General features: G+C 41.5%; 1 pseudogene; it reads right to left on the reverse strand.

Moving 5' to 3' along the window:
• Positions 1 to 1,184: 1,184 nt before the first annotated feature.
• Positions 1,185 to 1,520, reverse strand: Snrpg-ps7 (small nuclear ribonucleoprotein polypeptide G, pseudogene 7; annotated as a pseudogene).
• Between the last annotated feature and the right edge of the window lie 9,893 nt (positions 1,521 to 11,413).

Here is an 11,413-nt window from a genome sequence, read left to right on the forward strand (position 1 = left end):
TCTGTGTGTCCAGTGTCTCTGCTGCCAAACACTTCCCCGCCCGCAATTCTCCACAAGAAAGAACTCACGACACAGACACAATAATCTCTGATCCCATTGATAAGATAAAATTGCCCACCTAAACATACAAAGCCCTGTAAAAATCCATCCCTTAAGAACATTCATAACAACATGTAAATACACAGATTGGAATCATAACATCAACCTCCATGTTCTCTCCATGACTACTCTGCAGTCTCCTCAAGTGACCTCTCCCTTCCATTCCAGTCTCCTCCTCTTCCCTCAAACTTTTCTCCCGCCCATCCTTCCTTCCCGTCCAATGACAGTCCTCATTCTATCTTGTACCCACTCTCACCTGTATGACATCCTACAGTTCAGTATCACAATTTTAAAAATAACCGAGTGCATTCACATCAAGAAACTGGGATTAAGTATACATACTAATGCAAAGCACGCCATGAAGACAGAACATATGAAACCTGGGGAGAAAATTCATACATGTCCCTCCAACACAGCAACGCACATAGATTCTTACATGTTATACATACATATACTATGATATCACCATGGGTTCACCGAGAGTGGAAGGGCTGTGGTTATGATTGACTTTTGTTTCTCAGTGAACAACTATGACTATGTAGGTGAACAATTTTGGCTGTATTCAGCTGGTTTTGCAGATATGGACCCCATGGAGCAAATCTTTGTGGCAGCTCTTATTTATGTTAGTTGTCAGATGCTGAGCTGTCTATCATTTGGTCAGCTGTTTGATTCCTGGTTAGTTGTCTAGTCCTGGTTAAATTGTCCGCTGAGATGTGGTTTGGTATTTTTCATTCATAGGTGCTTTTCAAGCAACTGTGGCTTCTTTGATTTAAAAAATAAATATTAGGAGTCCCATTAGTGTATTTTCATAAATGTTTATCATTGTGCATTGCTCATATTTGCCCCAATGACCCTCTTTTGACTCCTCTCCCCCTTCCACTGGTCCTCTTCCTCTGCAAAAGTAATGTGTGTGTGTGTGTGTGTGTGTGTGTGTGTGTGTGTGTGTGTTCCACATATGAGAGAAAACATGTAATAATTGTCTCTTTTCATCTTACCTCATATTGTTCCTTCGTCTCTCACATATCAGATCCCTCTCTCCCCTAAAATAGCTCCACTTGTACTTTCTTTTTTTTTTTGATATCACAAAAGTATATTTAGCAAAAAGTTTCATATGAAAATGTACATGACCTAATTCTACATCACAATCAAGCACAATTTGGGGAGGGATGTGGACACACTGCTGAACACTGGCTAGACTCTTTCCAAGGCTTCTAACATGATTATGCTGTTTCCTCGGATGACCACCACCCCGCTGTTGTTCTGTTGTCCACTGGTTGCCATCTCCACACACTCATCAATTACAAGGTTCATAAAGGGATCAAAGCCCCGCAGTATTCCTTGTACACGCCTGCCACCATTTAACTTCAATGACAACTCTTGTCCATAAACTTTTTCAGTTCGGGAGGGTGGGCTTTGCTCATGGCGACTCTTCAGTGAGCTCAACACAACGGCGAAGGAGTCCCACTTGTACTTTCATCTCAGATAAAGACATAGATTCTCTGTGAAACAAATCAGTGGAACATTTTCATTTCCAAAAATTGAAAACATCTGCCTAGTAAACATGTTTCTCCTTTCTCCTTTCTCCAGCCCCAGACAACTGCTATTCTACATGTTTTATTTATTTAGATTCTTGATGTAAGTGTAGCCAAGATGTATTTGTCTGTTTGTTATTGGCTTATTTCAAGTAGCGTAACAGTTCATGCATGCTGTAGTATGTGGCATGCTTACTCCTTTTTTAAAGCTTAATAGTCTTCCACTGCATGCATTGCCACATTATTTTTACCTGTTTATCCGTGGGTGAGCAGTCAGACTGCCATGGTTCTTGACTCCTGTTTGCTCCCAAGGTGTCTTTGAGATCCTGCTTTTATACTTTGTTGGATATATACCCAGAGACAATATTTTTTTTATCATAGGTAATTCTATTTTTAAAATTTGAAGGGATCTCTCTATATTTTTCCCACGGTAGCTACAGTTTCATACCCACTAACAGTGTATCATTCTCTTGCCAATATTTCCCTCTCTCCTCTCTCTCTCTCTCTCTCTCTCTCTCTCTCTCTCTCTCTCTCTCGACTCTATTGTGTGTATAGTCCTAAGAATCATACTTGAGCCTCATGTGCCAATTAGGTCTGGGCTTCTGAGTCAATTTTTTAGTTCCTACTTTGTTTTGGATTTTTTATTTGTTTGTTTGTTTATAATTAATTAATTCACTTACTATTATATTTGCAGCCCCTTCCATCATCTCCTATCAGTCTCACCCTATCATCTCCCTTCTCTTATTCTTACCTCCCTTTCTTCTCAGAGAAGTGGAAGGCCCCCTGCCCCATGTGTATCAACTTGCCCTGGCATATCAAGTATCATCAGGATTAAGGGTATCCTCTTACACTGAGGCCAGGCAAGGTGTTGCACCAAGATTGCAAAATCCCCAAAGAGACCACCTGAAACCACAACTCCAATATAAGAACTTGAGAGTCTTTATTCAAGCTTGAGCTTAGGTCACAAACCTTCCTGATGTAAGATAGGAGACTGATATTCAGGTCTAGGGGCTTAGGGTTAATATATGGAAAAAACTGCAAGCTGGGGCTTTCAAGCCTTGGCATTATATGATTGGTTAAATGGGTAAAGGCATGTTAACCTTCAAACTGATAGCATTTGTTCAAATCACAAGGAAGACCAGGCATCTAAAAAGGAGCATTGTAACTCATCTTGTTATTGTAGCCATTTTTTCCTGTTGTTGCAAGCTGGCCACAGCTGTTACACTTATTTTCTACTGCTGGGAATACTTGGTAGTCTCTTTCCCAGAGCTCAAGGGTGGGGGGCATATCACTTCAATGACAGCAGCCTGAAAGGAAGTTTAGAGGACAAGAGGGAATCTGTCCTGCTGCTTTTGTCTCTTCAAAGGCAGCCCAGCTAGGGGAAGTGAGCTACAGGCAGGGAACAGCATCAGAAACAGCCCTCACTCCAATAGTTAGTTGACACACAAGGCTACTATGAAATTGAAGAAGCTACTAAGAAAAATAATAAACTGATGAATCAAACTAAAAGTTCCTGAAATAGACAGATGCACTAATTTAGCATGGCTAGTTGGGGTAATTTATGAGTTGGGGTTACTATCCTTAATTAGGATTCAACAGTTCAAGAACACTTGAGGTGCACAAACAGGGACAACACCACTGTAAACCAAGGCCCTTTTGTCTTTGGTGGATCAATTAGCTTGAGTGATATGAAGCAACATAGCAGAGGATTAAGAATATTATATTGAGCTGTGAAGTGGCAACATTCTGTGCCTTAAGCCTTGGGTAAAATGCTTGATCATCTTCTATACAATATCTTGGTCTAGGCATGACAAATCATTGTCCTCTTAGGGATTTTGATATTTAGAAAGAAGCTTAATTTTGTAATTAAGCTTATGGTTTTTAACTGAACACCTCAGAAGAGGTAACTTGATAAGTCACCAATAATTTTCTAGAGTCAGTATTGAGAATGTTCTGTAAGCATTTCAAGTTATAACTTTGTGTGTAAATAATGCTAACATTAAAAAAAAAACTCAACTGATGGACCCTTGTGGTTGAATTAGGAAATAGCTGAAAGAAGCTGAGGAGGAGGGTGACACTTTAGGAAGACCAGCAGTCTCGACTAACCAGGACTCCTGAGATTGCTCTGACACTGAGCCATCAAACAGGCAGCATACACCAGCTGAGATGAGGCCCCCAACACATACACAGCAGAGGACTCCTGTGTCTGTGTTCAGTCAGAGAAGATGTTCCTAACCGTCAGGAGACTGGAGGCCCCAGGGAGTAGGGAGGTCTGGTGGAGTAGGGGGGAAGGGGTGGGGACATACTCTTAGAGACGGGGTGGGGGCGTCGTTGGGGGTGGGGTTGGAGGAGGTATGGGATGTGGAACAATCAGAGGGTGGACCGGGTAGGAGATAAAGACTGGACTATAAAAAAAGATTAAAGAATTAAAAAAAAAATCTCAGAATGAGGTTTCAACTTGAAAAAACTCCTGTCAAAAGTTTAAGGCTACTGACGTGAGTTGCCTATACCCATGAGGTGAATTGCCAAATGTGTGAACTGCTGACAGCACCGGCAAATTTGCTGGGTAGAACCCTGGCCCTGAAGAAATAATGAACAGCACTCAAACCTATTAACTGGGTTGGTAAATCTGATTGGGATTTTCTTGGATGATAAGTTGATATGTTTATCACATGATTTAGGTTAGTATTCACATTTCTTCTGAAGAAGCAAATCCAAACTGCACATAGCAGACACTTAGGAGATTGTGATACTGAGTTCAATATGAAAACCATATGTTATAATACTTCTCTCTTTTTTTTTTTTTGAACTCTTTGCTTAGTCCTAGATAGTATAATGTGTCAAAGTCCCAAGCTTGGTTTAATTCCTCTACAAATCTCATTCCATAAGGTCCTGGCCTCACCTTAATATCAGCTCATTTCTGTGGTTTTTCCTTTCTTGTGCTAAGATTTCAGTTCTTTCTTTATATTCTAATAGCTGAGTGAAGTGACGTTTTGAACCACATTGTGTAGTTCCCTTCTGATTTTCTCCACATTTTTTCAACCTGATAAGTAACACTTTAAGACTACCTTATTGGAGACACCGCCGGAACCTGAAGGAAACAGACCGGATAAACAGTTCTCTGCACCCAAATCCCGTGGGAGGGAGAGCTAAACCTTCAGAGAGGCAGACAAGCCTGGGAAACCAGAAAAGACTGCTCTCTGCACACACATCTCGGACGCCAGAGGAAAAAGCCAAAGACCATCTGGAACCCTGGTGCACTGAAGCTCCCGGAAGGGGCGGCACAGGTCTTCCAGGTTGCTGCCGCTGTAGAGAGCCCGTGGGCAGCACCCCACGAGCGAACTTGAGCCTTGGGACCACAGGTAAGACCAACGTTTCTGCTGCAAGAAAGCTGCCTGGTGAGCTTGGGACACAGGGAAGCAGAATTCCTCTAGGACCGGGCACATTCTGTGTTTACCGGAAGTCCCACACCCCCGGATCCCGGCCCGCAGCAGCTCTCTGCTCCCAGACCCTGTGAGAGAGAGACCCAACCGCCAGGTCAGGTGGGCACTCCTGAGGCTGCAGAGCGGAAGAGACCACCAACACTGCTCACCCCTGCCCACATCCCTGGCCCAAGAGGAAACTGTATAAGGCCTCTGGGCTCCCGTGGGGGAGGGCCCAGGAGCGGCAGGACCCCTGCCTGAGACACCGCCAGAACCTGAAGGAAACAGACCGGATAAACAGTTCTCTGCACCCAAATCCCGTGGGAGGGAGAGCTAAACCTTCAGAGAGGCAGACAAGCCTGGGAAACCAGAAGAGACTGCTCTCTGCACACACATCTCGGACGCCAGAGGAAAAAGCCAAAGACCATCTGGAACCCTGGTGCACTGAAGCTCCCAGAAGGGGCGGCACAGGTCTTCCTGGTTGTTGCCGCTGCAGAGAGCCCATGGGCAGCACCCCACGAGCAAACTTGAGCCTCGGGACCACAGGTAAGACCAACTTGTATGCTGCAAGTGACCTGCCTGGTAAACTCAAGACACAGGCCCTCAGGAACAGCTGAAGACCTGTAGAGAGGAAAAACTACACGCCCGAAAGCAGAACACTCTGTCCCCATAACTGACTGAAAGAGAGGAAAACAGGTCTACAGCACTCCTGACACACAGGCTTATAGGACAGTCTAGCCACTGTCAGAAATAGCAGAACAAAGTAACACTAGAGATAATCTGATGGCGAGAGGCAAGTGCAGGAACCCAAGCAACAGAAACCAAGACTACATGGCACCATCGGAGCCCAATTCTCCCATCAAAACAAACATGGAATATCCAAACACACCAGAAAAGCAAGATCTAGTTTCAAAATCATTTTTGATCATGATGCTGGAGGACTTCGAGAAAGACGTGAAGAACTCCCTTAGAGAACAAGTAGAAGCCTACAGAGAGGAATCACAAAAATGCCTGAAAGAATTCCAGGAAAACATAAATAAACAAGTAGAAGCCCATAGAGAGGAGACACAAAAATCCCTGAAAGAATTCCAGGAAAACATAAATAAACAAGTAGAAGCCCATAGAGAGGAGACACAAAAATCCCTGAAAGAATTCCAGGAAAACACAATCAAACAGTTGAAGAAATTAAAAATGGAAATAGAAGCAATCAAGAAAAAACACATGGAAACAACCCTGGATATAGAAAACCAAAAGAAGAGACAAGGAGCTGTAGATACAAGCTTCACCAACAGAATACAAGAGATGGAAGAGAGAATCTCAGGAGCAGAAGATTCCATAGAAATCATTGACCCAACTGTCAAAGATAATGTAAAGCGGAAAAAGCTACTGGTCCAAAACATACAGGAAATCCAGGACTCAATGAGAAGATTAAACCTAAGGATAATAGGTATAGAAGAGAGTGAAGACTCCCAGCTCAAAGGACCAGTAAATATCTTCAACAAAATCATAGAAGAAAACTTCCCTAACCTAAAAAAAGAGATACCCATAGACATACAAGAAGCCTACAGAACTCCAAATAGATTGGAGCAGAAAAGAAACACCTCCTGTCACATAATTGTCAAAACACCAAACGCAGAAAATAAAGAAAGAATATTAAAAGCAGTAAGGGAAAAAGGTCAAGTAACATATAAAGGGAGACCTATCAGAATCACACCAGACTTCTCGCCAGAAACTATGAAGGCCAGAAGATCCTGGACTCATGTCATACAGACCCTAAGAGAACACAAATGCCAGCCCAGGTTAATGTATCGAGCAAAACTCTCAATTAACATTGATGGAGAAACCAAGATATTCCATGACAAAACCAAATTTACACAATATCTTTCTACAAATCCAGCACTACAAAGGATAATAAATGGTAAAGCCCAACATAAGGAGGCAAGCTATACCCTAGAAGAAGCAAGAAACTAATCGTCTTGGCAACAAAACAAAGAGAATGAAAGCACACAAACATAACCTCACATCCAAATATGAATATAACGGGAAGCAATAATCACTATTCCTTAATATCTCTCAACATCAATGGCCTCAACTCCCCAATAAAAAGACATAGATTAACAAACTGGATACGCAAAGAGGACCCTGCATTCTGCTGCCTACAGGAAACACACCTCAGAGACAAAGACAGACACTACCTCAGAATGAAAGGCTGGAAAACAACTTTCCAAGCAAATGGTCAGAAGAAGCAAGCTGGAGTAGCCATTCTAATATCAAATAAAATCAATTTCCAACTAAAAGTCATCAAAAAAGATAAGGAAGGACACTTCATATTCATCAAAGGAAAAATCCACCAAGATGAACTCTCAATCCTAAATATCTATGCCCCAAATACAAGGGCACCTACATACGTAAAAGAAACCTTACTAAAGCTCAAAACACACATTGCACCTCACACAATAATAGTGGGAGATTTCAACACCCCACTCTCATCAATGGACAAATCATGGAAACAGAAATTAAACAGTGATGTCGACAGACTAAGAGAAGTCATGAGCCAAATGGACTTAACGGATATTTATAGAACATTCTCTCCTAAAGCAAAAGGATATACCTTCTTCTCAGCTCCTCATGGTACTTTCTCCAAAATTGACTATATAATTGGTCAAAAAACGGGCCTCAACAGGCACAAAAAGATAGAAATAATCCCATGCGTGTTATCGGACCACCATGGCCTAAAACTGGTCTTCAATAACAATAAGGGAAGAATACCCACATATACGTGGAAATTGAACAATGCTCTACTCAATGATAACCTGGTCAAGGAAGAAATAAAGAAAGAAATTAAAAACTTTTTAGAATTTAATGAAAATGAAGGTGCAACATACCCAAACTTATGGGACACAATGAAAGCTGTGCTCAGAGGAAAACTCATAGCGCTGAGTGCCTGCAGAAAGAAACAGGAAAGAGCATATGTCAGCAGCTTGACAGCACACCAAAAAGCTCTAGAACAAAAAGAAGCAAATACACCCAGGAGGAGTAGAAGGCAGGAAATAATCAAACTCAGAGTTGAAATCAACCAAGTAGAAACAAAAAGGACCATAGAAAGAATCAACAGAACCAGAAGTTGGTTGTTTGAGAAAATCAACAAGATAGATAAACCCTTAGCCAGACTAACGAGAGGACACACAGAGAGTGTGTCCAAATTAACAAACTCAGAAATGAAAAGGGAGACATAACTACAGATTCAGAGGAAATTCAAAATATCATCAGATCTTACTATAAAAGCCTATATTCAACAAAACTTGAAAATCTGCAGGAAATGGACAATTTCCTAGACAGATACCAGGTACCGAAGTTAAATCAGGAACAGATAAACCAGTTAAACAACCCCAGAACTCCTATGGAAATAGAAGCAGTCATTAAAGGTCTCCCAACCAAAAAGACCCCAGGTCCAGACAGGCTTAGTGCAGAATTCTATCAAACCTTCATAGAAGACCTCATACCAATATTATCCAAACTATTCCACAAAATTGAAACAGATGGAGCCCTACCGAATTCCTTCTAGGAAGCCACAATTACTCTTATACCTAAACCACACAAAGACACAACAAAGAAAGAGAACTTCAGACCAATTTCCCTTATGAATAGCGACGCAAAAATACTCAATAAAATTCTGGCAAACCGAATTCAAGAGCACATCAAAACAATCATCCACCATGATCAAGTAGGCTTCATCCCAGGCATGCAGGGATGGTTTAATATACGGAAAACCATCAACGTGATCCATTATATAAACAAACTGAAAGAACAGAACCACATGATCATTTCATTAGATGCTGAGAAAGCATTTGACAAAATTCAACACCCCTTCATGATAAAAGTCCTGGAAAGAATAGGAATTCAAGGCCCATACCTAAACATAGTAAAAGCCATATACAGCAAACCAGTTGCTAACATTAAACTAAATGGAGAGAAACTTGAAGCAATCCCACTAAAATCAGGGACTAGACAAGGCTGCCCACTCTCTCCCTACTTATTCAATATAGTTCTTGAAGTTCTAGCCAGAGCAATCAGACAACAAAAGGAGATCAAAGGGATACAGATCGGAAAAGAAGAGGTCAAAATATCACTATTTGCAGATGACATGATAGTATATTTAAGTGATCCCAAAAGTTCCACCAGTGAACTACTAAAGCTGATAAACAACTTCAGCAAAGTGGCTGGGTATAAAATTAACTCAAATAAATCAGTTGCCTTCCTCTATACAAAAGAGAAACAAGCCGAGAAAGAAATTAGGGAAACGACACCCTTCATAATAGACCCAAATAATATAAAGTACCTCGGTGTGACTTTAACCAAGCAAGTAAAAGATCTGTACAATAAGAACTTCAAGACACTGAGGAAAGAAATTGAAGAAGACCTCAGAAGATGGAAAGATCTCCCATGCTCATGGATTGGCAGCATTAATATAGGAAAAATGGCCATTTTACCAAAAGCAATCTACAGATTCAATGCAATCCCCATCAGAATACCAATCCAATTCTTCAAAGAGTTAGACAGAACAATTTGCAAATTCATCTGGAATAACAAAAAACCCAGGATAGCTAAAGCTATCCTCAACAATAAAAGGACTTCAGGGGGAATCACTATCCCTGAACTCAAGCAGTATTACAGAGCAATAGTGATAAAAACTGCATGGTATTGGTACAGAGACAGACAGATAGATCAATGGAATAGAATTGAAGACCCAGAAATGAACCCACACACTTATGGTCACTTGATTTTTGACAAAGGAGCCAAAACCATCAAATGGAAAAAAGATAGCATTTTCAGCAAATGGTGCTGGTTCAACTGGAGGGCAACATGTAGAAGAATGCAGATCGATCCATCCTTATCACCCTGTACAAAGCTTAAGTCCAAGTGGATCAAGGACCTCCACATCAAACCAGACACACTCAAACTAATAGAAGAAAAACTAGGGAAGCATCTGGAACACATCGGCACTGGAAAAAATTTCCTGAACAAAACACCAATGGCTTATGCTCTAAGATCAAGAATCGACAAATGGGATCTCATAAAACTGCAAAGCTTCTGTAAGGCAAAGGACACTGTGGTTAGGACAAATCGGCAACCAACAGATTGGGAAAAGATCTTTACCAATCCTACAACAGATAGAGGCCTTATATCCAAAATATACAAAGAACTCAAGAAGTTAGACCGCACGGAGACAAATAACCCTATTAAAAAATGGGGTTCAGAGCTAAACAAAGAATTCACAGCTGAGGAATGCCGAATGGCTGAGAAACACCTAAAGAAATGTTCAACATCTTTAGTCATAAGGGAAATGCAAATCAAAACAACCCTGAGACTTCACCTCACACCAGTGAGAATGGCTAAGATCAAAACCTCAGGTGACAGCAGATGCTGGCAAGGTTGTGGAGAAAGAGGAACACTTCTCCATTGTTGGTGGGATTGCAGACTGGTAAAACCATTCTGGAAATCAGTCTGGAGGTTCCTCAGAAAATTGGACATTGAACTGCCTCAGGATCCAGCTATACCTCTCTTGGGCATATACCCAAAAGATGCCTCAACATATAAAAGAGACACGTGCTCCACTATGTTCATCGCAGCCTTATTTATAATAGCCAGAAACTGGAAAGAACCCAGATGCCCTTCAACAGAGGAATGGATACAGAAAATGTGGTACATCTAGACAATGGAATATTACTCAGCTATCAAAAACAACGAGTTTATGAAATTCGTAGGCAAATGGTTGGAACTGGAAAATATCATTCTGAGTGAGCTAACCCAATCACAGAAAGACATACATGGTATGCACTCATTGATAAGTGGCTATTAGCCCAAATGCTTGAATTACCCTAGATCCCTAGAACAAATGAAACTCAAGACGGCTGATCAAAATGTGAATGCTTCACTCCTTCTTTAAATGAGGAAAAAGAATACCCTTGGCAGGGAAGAGAGAGGCAAAGATTAAAACAGAGACTGAAGGAACACCCATTCAGAGCCTGCCCCACATGTGGCCCATACATATACAGCCACCCAATTAGACAAGATGGATGAAGCAAAGAAGTGCAGACCGACAGGAGCCGGATGTAGATCGCTCCTGAGAGACACAGCCAGAATACAGCAAATACAGAGGCGAATGCCAGCAGCAAACCACTGAACTGAGAATAGGTACCCCGTTGAAGGAATCAGAGAAAGAACTGGAAGAGCTTGAAGGGGCTCGAGACCCCATATGAACAATGCCAAGCAACCAGAGCTTCCAGGGACTAAGCCACTACCTAAAGACTATACATGGACTGACCCTGGACTCTGACCTCATAGGTAGCAATGAATATC

Source organism: Rattus norvegicus, chromosome X (genome assembly GCF_036323735.1).
Source record: "Rattus norvegicus strain BN/NHsdMcwi chromosome X, GRCr8, whole genome shotgun sequence".
NCBI lineage: Eukaryota > Metazoa > Chordata > Mammalia > Rodentia > Muridae > Rattus > Rattus norvegicus.